This window comes from Oncorhynchus masou, chromosome 28 (assembly GCF_036934945.1).
Source record: "Oncorhynchus masou masou isolate Uvic2021 chromosome 28, UVic_Omas_1.1, whole genome shotgun sequence".
Taxonomy (NCBI): domain Eukaryota; kingdom Metazoa; phylum Chordata; class Actinopteri; order Salmoniformes; family Salmonidae; genus Oncorhynchus; species Oncorhynchus masou.
The window spans coordinates 34,769,982-34,789,490 of record NC_088239.1 but is presented as its reverse complement, the minus strand read 5'-3'; the positions used below and the strand labels follow the sequence as shown (position 1 = coordinate 34,789,490).

General features: G+C 41.3%; 1 protein-coding gene across 1 annotated transcript in view; it reads right to left on the bottom strand.

The window, feature by feature from the left end:
* The window catches only part of LOC135517530 (cadherin-18-like), a 377,846-nt gene that overhangs the window by 89,076 nt on the left and 269,261 nt on the right, over nt 1-19,509 (bottom strand). The window lies entirely within an intron of this gene.

The window sequence follows — 19,509 nt, the reverse complement described above, 5'->3', positions numbered from 1 at the left end:
GCAGGGACCACAATACATTTAATGCAGTTTTGGGAGCTCAAGTTGGCCATCTGAAATGGGATTACAACAAATCATTTGAAGTGAAAATTGGAAAATCAACCCCACACAGCTAAAAGAGACCTGTCCTCCCTCTGTCAATTCATCATTACTACCAGATATTTTGTTTCTCAAAGTTTCCCCAAACTCTTCTTTAACGGATGGCAATAATTGTTTGGGAAACAATTCTGGTTCATGGGGTAGTTTATTGACTGAGCACAGTGTATTTTGAACCTGCCTGGCGGAATTGTCACAACAGGCATTTTACAATTGCATGACTACAAATTGAATGTTTCAGATGACCACCATTTTTTATTGTAGATTACGACATAATATCAAATGTGGTGCAGCAACGGGATCTATATTTGCCACACCTTAAAACTATTCTATAGCCCTTTGTTGTCCAAACTGATGTTTGTCTTAGAAGACAGAAGGGGTAATCCTAGTGCAACCAACAGGTAGAAATGTACATTTTAATACCTGTGTAAAACTACATCACGTTTTCATTAGTAGAGGTTACTTAGAGGAGGAAGTGAACTTCATAAAAATACAAATGGTAAAACATTTAAAGTTATCCTTTTTAGATAAAACTACACTAAACATATTCACGTCACCAAATATTTTTAAAGCACACTGTTTTGCAATGAAGGTCTACAGTAGCCTCAACAGCACTCTGTCGTAGCACCATGGTGTAGCCGGAGGACAGCTAGTTTCCGTCCTCCTCTGGGTACATTGACTTTAATACAAAATCTGTGAGGTTCATGGTTCTCACCCCTTCCATAGTCTTACACAGTAATTATGACAACTTCTCGAGGACGTCCTCCAACCTATCAGAGCTTTTGCAGCATGGATTGACATGTTGTCCACCCATTAAAAGGATTAGAGAACAAATCAAGTACTGAAAGCACAAGCTACAGCTAGCTAGCACTGAGTGCATAACATAGTTGAACAGTTTGAACAAATACATGTCTTTCAAATGAAGGAGAAGCAAGAGAGAGACTGTTTTTTCAGTTTTACTTACTTAGCTAGCAGATGCAGCTTACTAGTTTAACTATTCAAACACCCTGCCAAAACAGGGGGATGCTATGTTAGCTTGCTGGCTATGGGTATCTAACACAACACTGGAACTCTTCCAAGTCAAGGCAAGCTTTTGGTAAACTGCTTCCTGACTCCCCACTGTAATGTTACTGAATGAATGAAGTGGGTTTAATAACTTGTTAGTTCTATTAGCTATGTTCACTATGATGTTACTTTATCTAATATGGTAACAATGGTGTAGGCTGTGTGTAGTGGTTATGATATGGTTTGGCTTGGAAAGTTCTTTTTTTGCCTGGTCATATACAGCTGATGTGTTGTGTATTGAAGTCTACAAGCGAAGGGAAAAGGTGAGAGGAAAATAACACTTAGATATGCGAAGGAATACAAATTGGCTGATATAAAAGTGGTTGAATGGAATATAAATGACAGTCATCCAATATGCTGTAATAGAAATAAGGACATGCTCATAAAAAAAATGCAAATCCACTGCATCGTTCACAAAATTACTTTCTCCTTGCCAGGTCCTGTTTAGTAGCATTGATCGGTTTTTTATTTTGGGTGACAGCAAATGTAGGGATCCCCATTTCTCATTTGGCAAGGGTTTAGATTAAGGAATGGGTAGAGGTTTGAAATTTGTGTTCCATCTTTCAGTTTGGGGACTTTTCTACTTTATAAAATTATATTTTATACCTAAACGTTCTAGAACAGAACAAATAGAATTGAACAACACAACCAATGAATGTCAGAGTTCCATGTTTATTGGATAACAACGCCCTCAGATTTGACACCTGTTTAACAACAAGATTCCAGCCAGCTGTGAAGAGAGAGAGAAACACAGTGAGAGAGAGAAACACAGCAAAAGAGACAAACATGAGAGAGAGAGAAACAGTGAGAGAAAGAGAGAAACACAGCAGGAAAGAGAGCGAGAAACAAAGCGGGAGAGAGAAACAGCAAGAGAGATAGAAAGCGAGAAAGCGAGAGAGAGAATGAAACACAACGATAGAGAGAGAAACACAGAGAAACACAGTGAGCGAGAGAGAGTGAGAGAAACAGCAAGAGAGAGAGAGAAACACAGCGAGGGAGAGAGAGAGAGAGAAATACAGTGAGACAGAGGATGAGAGAGAAATAAACAGTCAGAGAGAAACAGCAAGAGAGAGAAACAGAGAAATTGATAGAGAAACAGAAAAAAAAAAGAGATAGAAACAGAGCGGGAGAGTTATACACAGAGAAACATGCAAGAGAGAGAGAGAAACACAGCGGGAAAGTTATACACAGAGAAATACAGAGAGAAACACAACGAGAGAGAGAGAAAAGAGCAAATTTAATTGAATTGAGAGAGAGTGAGAGTGAAGCAAAGCAAGAGACGAAGAGAAACACAGCAAGAGAATCACAGCAAGAGAGAAACTGAGCAAGAGAGCATGAGAGAGAGAGAAACACAGTGATGGAGAGAGATAAACACACAGAGAGAAACACAGCGAGAGAGAGCAAGAGAGAAACACAGCGTGAAAGCGAAACACAGCGAGGGCGAGCAAGAGAGAAACTCAGCGAGAGAGAGAGAAACACAGTGAGAGAGAGAGAAACACAGCAAGAGAGAGAGAAACACAGCGAGAGAGAGAGAAACACAGCGAGAGAGAGAGAAACACAAGAAAGATAAAGAAACGCAGCGATAGAGAGAAACACAGCCAATCAACCAGCACATGTACTCTACTGAATGGTTATTGTTATTGTTCAATGTATGGTTATTTTGACCCTTGGTTATTGTTGTTACTGTTGTCCCGTTGACACATTTTATTCTTATTTTTTTCAAATTGTAAATATGTAAAATAAGCTTTAGCAAAAATATGTTCATTGTTACTTCATGCCAATAAAGCAAATTGAATAGAATTGAAACACGATGAGAGAGAGAGAGAGGGAAACAAAGCGAGAGAGAGAATGAGAGAAACACAGCGAGAGAGAGAGAAACACAAGAAAGATAAAGAAACGCAGCGATAGAGAGAAACACAGCCAATCAACCAGCACATGTACTCTACTGAATGGTTATTGTTATTGTTCAATGTATGGTTATTTTGACCCTTGGTTATTGTTGTTACTGTTGTCCCGTTGACAAATTTTATTCTTATTTTTTTCAAATTGTAAATATGTAAAATAAGCTTTAGCAAAAATATGTTCATTGTTACTTCATGCCAATAAAGCAAATTGAATAGAATTGAAACACGATGAGAGAGAGAGAGAGGGAAACAAAGCGAGAGAGAGAATGAGAGAAACACAGCGAGACAGAGAGAAACACGGTGAGAGAGAGAAAGACACGAGCGACAGAGGGAAACAATGTGAGAGAGAGTAACACAGCGAGAGAGAGAGAAACACAGCGAGAGAGAAAGGCCGTGATAGAGGGAGAGAAATAATGTGAGAGAGAAACACAGCGATAAAGAGAGAAACAGCGAGAGAGAGAGAAAAAGCAAGGAATAGAGAGAAACACAGCAAGAGAAAGAGAGAGAGCGAGACAGAGAGAGAAACAATGAGAGAGAGAAACACAGCATGAGAGAAAAACCCAGCGAGAGAGAGAGAGAAACATAGTGAGAGAGAGAAACACAGCGAGAGATATAAATAAAGCGAGAGAGAAACACAGAGAAATAGAGAGAGAGAAACATAGCGAGAAAGGGAAACAAGAAACACAGGGAGAAAGAGAGAGAAACACAGCGAGAGAGAAAAACACAGCCAGAGATAGAGAAACATAGTGAGAGAGAGAAACTGTGAGAGAGAAACACAGTGAGAGAGAGAGAGAGAGAGACAGAGACAGAGAGAGGGAAACAGCGAGAGAGAGAGAAACACAGGGAGAGACAGAGCAAGATAAAGACAACGGGAGAGTGAGAGAAACAAAGCAAGAGAGAAACACTCCAAGAGATAGAGAAACACAGCAAGAGAGAGAGAGAAACACAGCGAGAGAGCGAAACAGTGAGAGAGCGAGAGAGGGAAACAGCGAGTGAGAGAAACACACCGAGAGAGAAAAACAGAGTGATTGAGTGGGAGAAACAAAGCAAGAGAAAGCGAGACAGAGAAACAATGAGAGAGAAACACAGAGGAAGAGAAACACAGGGTGAGAGAGGAAACCAGAGAGGGGGAGAAACAAAGCGAGAGAGAGAAACCCAGCGAGAGAGTGAGAGAGAGAGAGAAAATCACAGGAGAGAGAGAGATACAAAGAGAGAGAAACACAGAGAGAGAGAGAGAGAGAGAAAACACAGCAAGAGAAACACTGCGAGAGAGAGAAACTGAGCGAGAGAGCACGAGAGAGAGAAACACAGTGATAGAGAGAGATAAACACAAATAGAGAAACACAGCGAGAGAGAGCAAGAGAGAAACATAGAGAGAATTAGTAACACAGCAAGAACGATAAAGAAACACAGCGAGAGAGAGAAACACAGCGAGAGAGAGAAAAACACAGCGAGATAGAGAAAAACAGCAAGAAAGATAAAGAAACACAGCGAGAGATAGAGAAACACAGCAAGAAAGATAAAGAAACAGCGAGCGAAAGAGAAAGAAACACAGCGTGAGAGAAACACAGCAATAGAGAGAAACACAGCGAGAGATAGAGAAACACAGCGAGAGAGAAAAACAGCAAGAGAGAAACACAGTGAGAGAGAGAGAGACAGAGACAGAGACAGAGAAGGGAAACAGTGAGAGAGAGAAACACAGGGAGAGACAAAGCAAGATAAACACAGCAAGAGAGTGAGAGAAACAAAGCAAGAGAGAAACACTCAAAGAGATAGAGAAACACAGCGAGAGAGAGAGAAACACAGCGAGAGAGAGAGTGAAACAGTGAGAGAACGAGAGAAGGAAACAGCGAGTGAGAGAAACACACGAGAGAGAAACACAGTGATAGAGTGGGAGAAACAAAGCAAGAGAAAGAGAGACAGAGAAACAATGAGAGAGAAACACAGAGGAAGAGAAACACAGTGGGAGAGAGGAACCCAGAGAGGGAGAGAAACAAAGCGAGAGAGAGAAACCCAGCGAGAGAAACTGAGCGAGAGAGAAACACAGTGATAGAGAGAGATAAACACAAAGAGAGAAACACAGTGGAAATGAGCAAGAGAGAAACAAAGCGAGAAAGAGAAACACAGCAAGAAAGATAAAGAAACACAGCGAGAGAGAGAAACACAGCGAGAGAGAGAAACACAGCAAGAAGGCTAAAGAAACACAGCTCGAGAGAGAAACGAAGCTCGAGAGAGAAACGCAGCTCGAGAGAGAAACACAGCGAGATAGAGAAAAACAGCAAGAAAGATGAAGAAACACAGCGAGAGAGAGAAACACAGCGAGAGAGAGAAACACAGGGAGAGCGCGAAAAACACAGCAAGAAAGATAAAGAAACACAGCGTGAGAGAAACACAGCGAGAGAGAGAAACACAGCGAGAGAGAAACACAGCCAATCAACCAGCACATGTACTCTACTGAATGGTTATTGTTATTGTTTAATGTATGGTTATTTTTACCCTTGGTTATTGTTGTTACTGTTTTCCTGTTGACAATTTTGATTCTCATTTTTTCACGTTGTAAATATCTAAAATAAGCTTTTGCAAAAATATGTCCATTGTTACTTCATGCCAATAAAGCAAATTGAATTGAATTGAAACACAATGAGGGAGAGAGGGAAACAAGGCGAGAGAGAGAGAGAATGAGAGAAACACAGCGAGACAGAGAGATACACGATGAGAGAGAGAGAAAGAGAGTGAGAGAGAGAGAGTAACACCGCGAGAGAGAGAGACAGCGAGAGAGAAACACAGCGATAGAGAGAGAAACAAAGCAACGAAGAGAGAGAAACACAGCAAGAGAAAGAGAGAGAGACAGAGAGAAACACAATGAGAGAGAGAACCATTGAGAGAGAAACAGTGAGAGAGTGAGAAACAGCGAGAAAGAGAACACAGCGAGACAGAGAGAAAGAAACCCAGCGAGAGAGAGAGAGAAACATAGTGAGAGAGAGAAACACAGCGAGAGAGTGAAACAGAGAAAGAGAGAGAAACAAATTGAGAGAAATAGAGAGAGAGAAACATAGCGAGAAAGAGAAACAAGAAACACAGTGAAAGAGAGAGAGAGAAACAGCAAGAGAGAAACATAGTGAGAGAGAGAGAGATAGAGAGAGAGAGAGAGAGAGAGAGGGAGAGAGAGGGAGAGAGAGAGAGGGAAACAGCGAGAGAGAGAGAGAAACACATGGAGAGACATAGCAAGATAAACACAGTGAGAGAGTGAGAGAAAAACAAGAGAGAGCAAGAGAGAGAGAGAGAGAATCACAGAGAGAGAGAGAAAACAAGGAGAGAGAGAGAAACACAGCAAGAGTAACACAGCAAGAGAGAAACTGAGCAAGAGAGCATGAGAGAGAGAGAGAAACACAGTGATAGAGAGAGATACACACACAGAGAGAAACACAGCAACAGTGAGAGAGAGAAACAAAGCGAAAGAGAGAGAGAAAACACAGCAAGAGAAAGAGAGAGAGACAGAGAGATAAACACAATGAGAGAGAGGACCAGTGAGAGAGAAACAGTGAGAGAGCGAGAGAGGGAAACACAGTGAGAGAGAGAAACACAGCAAGACAGAGAGAAAGAAACCCAGCGAGAGATAGAGAAACACAGCGAGAGAGAGAGAAACAGAGAGAGAGAGAACCAGTGAGAGACAAACAGTGAGAGAGCGAGAGAGGGAAACACAGCGAGACAGGGAGAAAGCAACCCAGCGAGAGAAAGAGAATCACAGAGAGATAGCAACAAAGAGAGAGAGAAACACACAGAGAGAGAGATAGAGAAACACAGCAAAAGAAACACAGTGAGAGAGAGAAACTGAGCGAGGGAGCACGAGAGAGAGAGAGAAACACAGTGATAGAGAGAGAGATAAAACACACAGAGAGAGAGAAACACAGCAAGAGAGAGAAACACAGCCAATCAACCAGCACATGTACTCTACTGAATGGTTATTGTTATTGTTCAATGTATGGTTATTTTTACCCCTGGTTATTGTTGTTACTGTTTTGTTTTGATTCTCATTTTTTTTCATATTGTAAATATCTATAATAAGCTTTAGCAAAAATATGTTCATTGTTACTTCATGCCAATAAAGTAATTTGAATTGAATTAAATTGAAACACAATGAGAGAGTGAGGGAAACAAAGCGAGAGAGAGAATGAGAGAAACACAGCGAGCGAGAGAGAGAAACACAGTGAGAGAGAAACACAGTGAGAGAGAGAGAAACAAAGCGAGAGAGAGAAAGACAGCGAGAGAGAGAGAAACAATGTGAGAGACAAACAGCGATAGAGAGAGAGAAACAGCGAGAAAGAGAGAAACAAATCAAGGAAGAGAGAGAAACACAGCAAGAGAGAGAGAAAGAAACCCAGCGAGAGAGAGAGAGGGAAACATAGTGAGAGAGAGAAACACAGCAAGAGAGAGAAACTCATAGAGAAAGAGAGAGAAACAAAGTGAGAGAAATAGAGAGAGAGAAACATAGCGAGAAAGAGAAACACAAGAAACACAGCGAGAGAGAGAAACACAGCCAGAGATAGAGAAACACAGCGAGAGAGAGAGAAACAAAGTGAGAGAAATAGAGAGAGAGAAACATAGTGAGAAAGAGAAACACAAGAAACACAGTGAGAGAGAGAAACACAGTGAGAGAGAGAAACACGGCGAGAGAGAGAAACACAGCGAGAGAGAGAAACACGGCGAGAGAGAGAGAAACACAGCCAGAGAGAGAAACACAGCCTGAGATAGAGAAACACAGCGAGCGAGAGAGAGAGAAAAACACAGCGAGAGAGAGAAAGAGTGAGAGAGCGAGAGAGGGAAACAGCGAGAGAGAGAGAAACACAGTGAGAGAGAAACAAAGCAAGAGAGAGAAAAACAGCGAGAGAGAAAGACAGAAACACAGCGAGAGAAAGTGAATCACGGAGAGAGAGAAACACAGCAAAAGAAACACAGCGAGAGAGAGAAACTGAGCGAGGGAGCACGAGTGAGAGAGAAACACAGTGATAGAGAGAGAGATAAATACACAGAGAGAAACACAGCAAGAGAGAGCAAGAGAGAAAGAGAAACACAGCCAGAGAGAGAGAAACACAGCACAAGAGATAAAGAAACACAGCAAGAGAGAAAACACAGCGAGAAAAACACAGCACAGTTAGAGAGAGAGAAACACAGCACGAGAGATAAAGAAACACAGCAAGAGAGAGAAACACAGCGAGAGCGAGAGAAACAGCGAGAGAGAAACACAGTTAGAGAGAGAGAACTTTAATACGGCTGTGAATGCACTCAAAGAAAAAGCCTGCAGAGCATTGTATGCAAATAATATGAAATTATTGAATATCAACATCCCAACTAGAATTTGGACCAAAATATTTGACAGTATAATCCTAAATAGCTCTTTACGGAAGTGAAGTTTGGGGGCCACTCAATAACCTGGACTTTAAAATGTGGGACAAACATCCATTTGAAGCCCTACATAGAGAATTCTGTCGGAAAGTCCAGAGACATACACCAACTAATGTATGTAGGGCAGAATTGGGCCGCTTTCCAAGAGTAATGAAAATACAGAAAAGATCATTAAAATTCTGGCTACATCTAAATTCAAGTCCAAGTCTGCAATTTAAAGCACTTCAAACCCATGAGCTGAGCGCAGAAACGAGCCCTCTCAGTCAGCTGGTGTTGGACCTCACCAACCAAGCTGACACCAGCACTGCTTCTAAAGAAACAATTCCAATAAACAAAGTCATGAACCAATCAAAGGACTCATATTTACAACATTGGAAAAATTAAACAAAATCCCAAAGCCGACTAAATTGCTATCTGACCCTAAAACAGAGAATATTAATTGGCTGATTATCTCTACCCTGTCAGAGATACGAAGCAGAGACAAATCCTTACCAAGTACAGGCTGAGTGACCAACCAATTGGCAATAGAAACCGGCAATAGAAACCATCAGACATGGCTACCCAAGGAGGAGCGTGTATGTGGTCACTGCATGACAGTGGAAGTAGAGACAGAGATGCACTTTCTCCTTTACTGTGATAAATATTCCTCACAAAGAGATTCATTATTCACAGAAATTACTACACCTATTCCTAATTTTAAGTTATTAAACCCAGAGAAAAACCTAAAAATACTCATGGGCGAAGGAGCAATGGCTCCTCTTGCAGCCAAATATGTATTTTTCTGCCATAGCCTGAGGGACACTGAATAATAACATCTACATAGTAAGCAGTAACTTACTTATTATTACTATTATTGTTATTACTATTATTATTGTTGTTTATCATTCGAAAAAATAGTGGTATGGGTGGTAATGGTAATGATAGCAGTTTAATGATGGTGGTGGTAGTAGTAGTAATATTGATTGTAGTTGTAGTACTGATGTAATGGTGAAGATGACCATTATTTCGTTATAAGTTAGTTATTGTTTCATTTTCCATATGTAGATTTTTATATTTATTTCTACTATTGACTGTTACCATTTTATTGTTGTAATTTTGTATTTATTTTTGTGTTTACTACATTTTTATAGTAGTATTTTTTAGCGTTTATAATTGTATTACAATGTATTTTTTATTTATTTAATTTATTTCACCTTTATTTAACCTCTTACATCTATGGGGGCGCTATTTCATTTTTGGATGAAAAACATTCCCGTTTTAAACAAGATATTTTGTCACAAAAAGATGCTCGACTATGCATATAATTGATAGCTTTCGAAAGAAAACACTCTGACGTGTCCAGAACTACCAAGATATTCTCTGTGCGTGCCCTAGAATGTGAGCTTCAGGCAAAACCAAGATGAGACGGCATCCAGGAAATGAGCAGGATTTTTGAGGCTCTGTTTTCCATTGTCTCCTTATATGGTTGTGAATGCGAGAGGAATGAGCCTGCCCTTTCTGTCGTTTCCCCAACGTGTCTGCAGCATTGTGACGTATTTGTAGGCAGATCATTGGAAGATTGATCATAAGAGACCACATTTACCAGGTGTCCGCCCGGTGTCCTGCGCCGAAATTGGTGCGCAAAAGTCACCTGCCAGTATTTTTCCATGGGATACAGAGAGGAAAGCAAGCTTCCACGAACTGCATATCAATGAAGAGATATGTGAAAAAACACCTTGAGGATTGATTCCAAACAACGTTTGCCATGTTTCGGTCGATATTATGTAGTTAATCCGGAAAAAGTTTTACGTTGTAGGTGACTGAATTTTTGGTTCGTTTCGGTAGCCAGACGCAATGTAGAAAACGGAACGATTTCTCCTACACACAGACGCTTTCAGGAAAAACTGCGCATTTGGTATGTAACTGAGAGTCTCCTCATTGAAAACATCAGAAGCTCTTCAAAGGTAAATGATTTTATTTATTTGGTTATCTGGTTTTTGTGAAAATGTTGCGTGCTAAATGCTACTCAAAATGCTATGCTAGCTTTGCATACTCTTACACAAATGAGTCAATTTCTATGGTTCAAAAGCATATTTTGAAAATCTGAGATGACAGTGTTGTTAAGAAAAGGCTAAGCTTGAGAGCAGACTCATTATTTTCATTTTATTTGCGATTTTCAGAAATCGTTAACGTTGCGTTATGCTAATGAGCCTGAGGCTTTAGTCACAAACCCGGATCCGGTATGGGGAGTTTCAAGAAGTTAACCAGGTAGGTCAGTTGAGAACAAGTTCTCATCTACAATTGTGACCTGGCCAAGATAAAGTAAAGCAGTTTGACACGCAAAAACAACACAAAGTTACACATGGAGTAAAACAAACATACAGTCAATAATACAGTAGAAAAATAAGTCTATATACAATGTGAGCAAATGAGGTGAAATAAGGGAGGTAAAGGCAAAAAATGCCATGGTGGGGAAGTAAATACAGTATAGCAAGTAAAACACTGGAATGGTAGATTTGCAGTGGGAGAAAGTGCAAAGTAGAGATAGAAAAAATGGGGTGCAAAGGAGCGAAATAAATAAATAAAAAATACAGTAGGGGGGTGGTAGTTGTTTGGTCTAAATTATAGATGGGCAATGTACAGGTGCAGTAATCTGTGAGCTGCTCTGACAGCTGGTGCTTAACTTCTTGGTGACAGAGGGCAGTATTTTCACATCCCCGAGGATGATCAATCAGGAAGTGGCTTCTATTTTGAAAACTCCATGTTCCATAGCATCCCTTTGCTCCATTTAAAGGGATATGAATCAGATTCCCTTTCCTATCGCTTCCTCAAGGTGTCAACAGTCTTCAGACATAGTTTCAGGCTTTTATTTTTTTTAAATGAGCCAGAACGATAACATCGCATCAAGTGGTCACATGAGTTTGGATAGGTATTGCTTTTCCCTCTCCTACAGTGAAAGACATTTGTGGTTGATATATTATCGATTATATATTTTAAAAACAACCTGAGAATTAATTAAAAAAAACGTTTGACATGTTTCTGTGGACATTATGGAAACAATTTGGAATTTGTCTGCGTTGTTGTGACCACTCTTTCCTGTGGATTTCTGAACATTTGATTGCTTTTCTGATTTTCGTGACCGAGCTACCTGATGCTAAGTGTGCTTATTGTTTTATCGTGCGATCGATAAACTTACACAAACGCTTGGATTGCTTTCGCTGTAAAGCATAATTTCTAAATCTGACACAACAGGTGGATTAACAAAAGGGTAAGCTGTGTTTTCCTATATTGCACTTGTGATTTCATGAATATAAATATTTATAGTAATATTTATAGTAATATTTATTGTATGTAGCGCTATGCTATTCAGCGGTTGTTGATGACACTTATCCCGATATCGGGATTGCAGCCAAGCACAAGTTAAATGCATGCCCAAATTCAACTGCCTGCTACTAAGATATGCATATTATTAGTAGATGAGATGATTTTTGAGGTCACTCTCTTTTCAGTCAGTTTTCATTGGGAATCCAGATTTCTAAGGGACCTTCTTGCAGTTCCTATCGCTTCTTGAATGAGGGTCACTTGAAGTGTACTGTTCGATAGAGGAGCCTGACCAGAAAGCATGTTTCAGTTTGTTTTCTTCCTGTATTGAACACAGATCACCCCGTCTTCAATTTTATCGATTATTTACATTCAAAAATGCCTAAAGTTGTATTACAAAAGTAGTTTGAAATGTTTTGGCAAAGTTTACAGCTAACTTTTGAGATATTTTGTAGTCAAGTTGCTCAAGTTGGAACCGGTGTTTTTCTGGATCAAACGTGAAAAATAAATGGCCATTTTGGATATATATCTACGGAAATAATTGAACAAAAGGACCATTTGTGATGTTTATAGGACATATTGGAGTGCCAACAAATGAAGCTCATCAAAGGTAAGGCATAAATTATATTTGTATTTCTGCGTTTTGTGTCGCGCCTGCACGGTTGAAATATGCTTTCTATCTTTGTTCACGGAGGTGCTATCCTCAGATAATAGCATTGTTTGCTTTCGCCGAAAAGCCTTTTTGAAATCTGACATGTTGGCATGATTCACAACAATTGTAGCTTTAATTTTCTATCTTGCATGTGTGATTTAATGATTTTTATAGTAATATAGTAATATAGTAATTTATTTGAATTTGGCTCTCTGCATTTTCCCTGGCTCTTGGCCCGGTGGGACGCGTCCCACATATCCCAGAGAGGTTAAAGCTAGTGAGGGAGATAAGTGTTTCCAGTTTCAGAGATTTTTGTAGTTCATTCCAGTCATTGGAAGCAGAGACCTGGAAGGAGAGGCGGCCAAAGGAAGAATTGGTTTTGGGGGTGACCAGAGAGATATACCTGTTGGAGCGCGTGCTACAGGTCGGTGCTGCTATGGTACCCAGCGAGTTGAGATAAGTGGGGTCTTTACCTAGCACGGTCTTGTAAATGACCTGGAGCCAGTATGGTGGGATTCAAAATGGTCGGTAATCAGAGAGAGAAACACAGAGAGAAAGAGAGAGAGAGAGAGAGACATAGCGAGAGATAGAAATACAGAGAGAGAAAGAGAGAGCAAGAGAAACACAGAGAGAGCGAAAGAAACACAGCGAGAGAGAGAATGAGAGAAACACAGAGAGACAGAGAAAAACAGTTAAAGAGAGAGAAAAAACAGAGTGATAGAGAGAGAAACACAGTGAGAGAGAGAAAAACTGCAAGAGAAAGTGAGAGAGAAACATAGCGACAGAGAGAAAAATACAGAGAGAGACAGAGAGAGACAGAGAGACAGAGAGAGAGAAACACAGGGAGAGAGCACGAGAGAGAGTGAGAGAGTGAGAGAAACACAACAAAATAGAGGAACACGGAGAGAGAGAGAGAAAGAGCGGAAGAGAGAGAAACATGGGAGATAAACACAGCGAGAGAGAGAGAGAGAGAGAGAGAAACACAGCGTGAGAGAGAGAGAGAGAAATACAGCGATAGAGAGAGAGTAACACAGCGAGAGAGAGAAACATGCGAGACAGAGAAACACAGTGATTAATAGAGAGAAACAGCGAGAGAGACCGAAACACAGTGAGTGAGAGAGAGAGAAAGAAAGAGAGAGAGAGGGGGGGAACACAGTGAGAGAGAGAATGAGAGAAACACAGCAGGAGAGGTAGAGAAACAGTGAGATAGGGAGAGAGAAACCCAGTGAGAGAGAGAAAGAATCACAGCAAAAGAGAGAAACAGACAGAGAGGGTGAGATAGAGAGAGAGTAACACGGCGAGAGAAAGAAACATGCGAGAGACAGAGAAACAGCGAGAGAGAGAGGGCGAGAGTGACACAGCAAAAGAGAGAGAGAGAGAAACAAATTTAAAGAGAGAGAAAGACAGCGAGAGAAAAGCATAGTGAGAGAGAGAAACACAGCGACACAGCGAGAGAGAGCAATACATCGAGAGAGAAAGAAACAAAGCCAGAGAGAGAAACATGGTGACAGGAGAGAGAAACAGAGAAAGAGAGAGAAAAACAACAATATAGAGAGAGAGAGAGAAACAGAGAGAGTGAAAGAAACAGAAAAAGAACACAGCGAAAGAGAGAGAGAGACAGACAGACAGTGAGAGAGAGAGAAACACAGTGAGAGAGAAACACAGAGAGAAAGAGAAACACAGCGAGAGAGAGAAACAAATAGAGAAAGAGACAGAAAGAAAGCGAGAGAGAGAAACAGTGAGATAGGGAGAGAGATACCCAGTGAGAGAGAGAGAGAATCACAGCAAGAGAGAGAAACAGACAGAGGGTGAGATAGAGAGAGAGTATCACAGCGAGAGAAAAAAACATGCGAGAGACAGAGAAACAGCGAGAGAGAGGGCAAGAGAAACACAGCGAGAGAGAGAATGAGAGAAACAAAACGAGACAGAGAGAGAAACACAGGGAGAGAGCACGAGAGAGAGAAATAAAGCGAAAGAGATTAATACGGAGAGAGAGAGAAACAGCGGCAGAGAGAGAAACATGGCAAGAGAGATGAACACAGCGAGAGAGAGAGAGAAACACATCAAGAGAGAGAGAGAAACACAGCGAGAGAGCGAGAAAGAGAGAGAGAAACACAGCGAGATAGTGAGAAACAAGCAAGAGAGGAAGAGAAAGATAGCGAGAGAGAAAGCAAGAGAAACACAGCAAGAGAATGAGAGAAACAAAGCGAGACAGAGAGAGACAGAGAGACAGAGAGAGAGAAACACAGGGAGAGAGCACGAGAGAGAGTGAGAGAGTGAGAGAAACACAACAAAATAGAGGAACACGGAGAGAGAGAGAGAAAGAGCGGAAGAGAGAGAAACATGGGAGATAAACACAGCGAGAGAGAGAGAGAGAGAGAGAGAGAAACACAGCGTGAGAGAGAGAGAGAGAAATACAGCGATAGAGAGAGAGTAACACAGCGAGAGAGAGAAACATGCGAGACAGAGAAACACAGTGAATAATAGAGAGAAACAGCGAGAGAGACCGAAACACAGTGAGTGAGAGAGAGAGAGAGAAAGAGAGAGAGAGGGGGGAACACAGTGAGAGAGAGAATGAGAGAAACACAGCAGGAGAGGTAGAGAAACAGTGAGATAGGGAGAGAGAAACCCAGTGAGAGAGAGAAAGAATCACAGCAAAAGAGAGAAACAGACAGAGAGGGTGAGATAGAGAGAGAGTAACACGGCGAGAGAAAGAAACATGCAAGAGACAGAGAAACAGCGAGAGAGAGAGGGCGAGAGTGACACAGCAAAAGAGAGAGAGAGAGAAACAAATTTAAAGAGAGAGAAAGACAGCGAGAGAAAAGCATAGTGAGAGAGAGAAACACAGCGACACAGCGAGAGAGAGCAATACATCGAGAGAGAAAGAAACAAAGCCAGAGAGAGAAACATGGTGACAGGAGAGAGAAACAGAGAAAGAGAGAGAAAACAACAATATAGAGAGAGAGAGAAAACAGAGAGAGTGAAAGAAACAGAAAAAGAACACAGCGAAAGAGAGAGAGAGACAGACAGACAGTGAGAGAGAGAGAAACACAGTGAGAGAGAAACACAGAGAGAAAGAGAAACACAGCGAGAGAGAGAAACAAATAGAGAAAGAGACAGAAAGAAAGCGAGAGAGAGAAACAGTGAGAAGGGAGAGAGATACCCAGTGAGAGAGAGAGAGAATCACAGCAAGAGAGAGAAACAGACAGAGGGTGAGATAGAGAGAGAGTATCACAGCGAGAGAAAAAAACATGCGAGAGACAGAGAAACAGCGAGAGAGAGGGCAAGAGAAACACAGCGAGAGAGAGAATGAGAAAAACAAAGCGAGACAGAAAGAGACAGAGAGACAGAGAGAGAAACACAGGGAGAGAGCACGAGAGAGAGTGAGAGAGTGAGATAAACACAGCAAAATAGAGGAACACGGAGAGAGAGAGAGAAACAGCGGCAGAGAGAGAAACATGGGAGATAAACACAGCGAGAGAGAGAAACACAGCGATAGAGAGAGAGTAACACAGCGAGAGAGAGAAACATGCGAGATAGAGAAACATGTGAGAGGGAGAAACACAGTGAATAATAGAGAGAAACAGCGAGGGAGACCGAAACACAGTGAATGAGAGAGAGAGGGAGAGAGAGAGGGAAACACATTGAGAGAGAATGAGAGAAACACAGCAGGAGAGGTAGAGAAACAGTGAGATAGGGAGAGAGAAACCCAGTGAGAGAGAGAAAGAATCACAGCAAGAGAGAGAAACAGACAGAGAGGGTGGGATAGAGAGAGATTAACATAGCGAGAGAAAGAAACATGCGAGAGACAGAGAAACAGCGAGAGAGAGGGAGAGAGAGAGTGAGAGAGAGAGAGTGACACAGCGAGAGAGAAGCATAGTGAGAGAGAGAAACACAGCGACACAGCGAGAGAGAGAAATACATTGAGAGAGAAATAAACAAAGCTGGAGAGAGAAACATGGTGACAGAGAGAGAAACAGAGAAAGAGAGAGGAAAAACAACAATAGAGAGAGAGAGAGAAACAGAGAGAGTGAAAGAAACACAAAAAGAAAACAGCGAAAGAGAGAGCGAGAGAGACAGACAGTGAGAGAGAGAGAAACACAGTGAGAGAGAAACACAGTGATAGAGAGAGAAACACAGAGAGAAAGAGACAGAAAGAAAGTGAGATAGGGAGAGAGATACAGTGAGATAGGGAGAGAGATACCCAGTGAGAGAGAGAGAATCACAGCAAGAGAGAGACACAGACAGAGGGTGAGAGAGAGAGAGTAACACAGCGAGAGAAAGAAACATGCAAGAGACAGAGAAACAGCGAGAGAGAGGGAGAGAGTTATAGAGAGAGAGTGACACAGCAAAAGAGAGAGAAACACAGCGGGAGTGAGAAACCCAGCGAGAGAGAGAGAAACATGGCGAGAGAGATAAACACAGTGAGAGAGAAACACAGAGAGAGTGATAGAGAAACACAGCGAGAGAGAGAAACATGCAAGATAGAGAAACGTGAGAGAGAGAAACAGTGAATGATAGAGTGAAACAGCGAGAGAGACAGAAACACAGTGAGAGAGAGAGAGAGAGAGAGAGAATGAGAGAAACAGCAAGAGAGGAGAAACAGACAGAGTGAGTTAGAGAGAGAGTAACACAGCAAGAGAGAAACTCATTTAGAGAGAGAGAGACAGAGGGCAACAGTGAGAGAGAGAGAGAGAGCGAGAGAGAGAGAGAAACACAGTGAGAAAGAGAGAGAAACACAGCGAGAGAAAGAGAGAGAAATACAGCGAGAGAGAGAGAGAAACATAGCGAGGGAGAAACAAAGTGAAATAGAAACATAGAGAGAGAGAAAGAAAAAGCAGGAGAGAGGGAAACTCGGCTATAGATAGATAATCTAAGCGAGAGAGAAAAACAGAGCGAGAGAGAGAGAAACACAACGAGAGAGAGACAGAGAGTAACACTGCCGGAGAGAGAAAGACAGCGAGAGATTAGGAAAACAGCGGGAGAGACAGAAACACAGAGAGAGAGGGATAGAGAAACATAGCAATATAGAGATTGAGAGAGAAACAGCAAAAGAGAGAGCAAGAGAAACACAGCGAGAGAGTGAAAGAAACACAAAAAGACAGAGAAAAACACAGCGAAAGAGAGAGAGAGAGACAGACAGTGAGAGAGAGAAACACAGAAAGAGAGAAACACGATGATAGAGAGAGAAACACCGTGAGAAAGAGAACCACAGCGAGAGAGAAACACAGCGAGAGAGAGAAAAAAATAGAGAAAGAGACAGAAAGAAAGTGAGAGAAAGAGACAGTGAGAGATAGAAACACGGCGATCGAGAGAGAAACACATTGATAGAGAGAGAGAGAAACACAATGAGAGAGCAAGTGAAAGAGAGAGAGAGAAACACAGAGAGACAGGGAGAAAAACACAAGAGAGAGAAACACAGCGAGAGAGAGAAACCCCGGGAGAGAGAGAAACTCAGCCAGAGAGAAAGGGAGCGAGAGAGAGAAACAAGCCAGAGAGGGTGAGTAACACAGCGAGAGAGAGAAACATGCGAGAGAGAGAAACAGCGAGAGAGACAATACAGAGAGAGAGAGAGAGAGAGAGAGAGAGGGAAACACAGTGACAGAGAGGGAAACACAGTGAGAGAGAAAAAGAGACAGCAACAGAGAGATTGAGAGAGAAACAGCAATAGAGAGATTGAGAGAGAAACACAGCAAAAGAGAGAGCAAGAGATACACAGCGAGAGAGTGAAAGAACCACAAAAAGACAGAGAAAAACACAGTGAAAGAGAGAGAGAGAGACAGACAGTGAGAGAGAGAGAGAAACACAGTGATTAGAGAGAGAAACACAGCGAGAAAGAGCAACACAGCGAGTAAGAGAAACACTGCGAGAGAGAGAAACACAGCGAGAGAGAGAACAAATAGAGAAAGAAACAGAAATAAAGCGAGAGAGAGAAGCAGTGAGAGATAGAAATGCGGCGATAAAGAGAGAAACACATTGATAGAGAGAGAAACACAATGAGAGAGAGAGAAAACAGCAAGAGAAAGAAAGATAGTGAAACATAGAGAGAGAGACAGGGAGAGAAACACAGCAAGAGAGACAAACCCCGGGAGAGAGAAAAACTCAGTGAGAGAGAGAGAGAGAGAGAGAGAGAGAGAGAGAGAGAGAGAGAGAGAGAGAGAGAAAGAGAGAGGGAGAAACAAGCAAGAGAGGGAGAGAAACATAGCGAGAGAAACAAGTGAAAGAGAGAAACAGAGAGAGAGAGAAACACAGCTTGAGAAAGAGAAACAAAGCGAAGAGAGAGAGAAACAAAGCGAAGAGAGAGAGAGTAATACAGTGAGAGAGAAAAACATGCGAGAGAGAGAAACAACAAAAAGACTTGCAACAGAACCAATTAGAAATTAAAGAAAAATTGAACATCCTTGAATCAGTCATTAAAAACAACCAAAATCCATTAGATTACCCAATAACCCAACAAGAACTAAATGAAAAGCTAAAATCTATTAAATCAAAGAAGGCTTGTGGTCTAGACAACATCAGAAATGAAATGCTGAAAAACAGCACACCTGAGTTGCAAAATGCTGTGCTTAAATTGTTCAACATGGTTTTAACTTCTGGCTGCTTCCCTGATGTCTGGAACCAGGGGCTCATCTCCCCTATCCACAAAAGTGGAGTCAAATCAGACCCCAATAATTACAGGGGAATTTGCGTAAACAGTAACTTGGGAAAGATTTTCTGTAGCATTTTGAATTCAAGAATTCAAAACTTTCTTCAAGAAAAAATGTAATAAGTAAATGTCAAATTGGCTTTCTCCCTAACCATCGCACTACTGACCATATATACACCTTACACACACTAATTAATAAACACGTACACCAAAAAAAAAAAGAGGGCAAAATCTTTGCTTGCTTTATTGACTTTAAAAAAGCATTTGATTCGATTTGGCACGAAGGGCTATTCTACAAAATTCTACAAAGTGGGCTTGGTGGTAAGGTATATGACTTAATAAAATGTATGTACACAGAAAACAAGTGTGCAATAAAAATCAAAAACCAAAGAACAGAATTTTTTTCACAATGTCGAGGTGTGAGACAAGGCTGCAGTTTGAGTCCA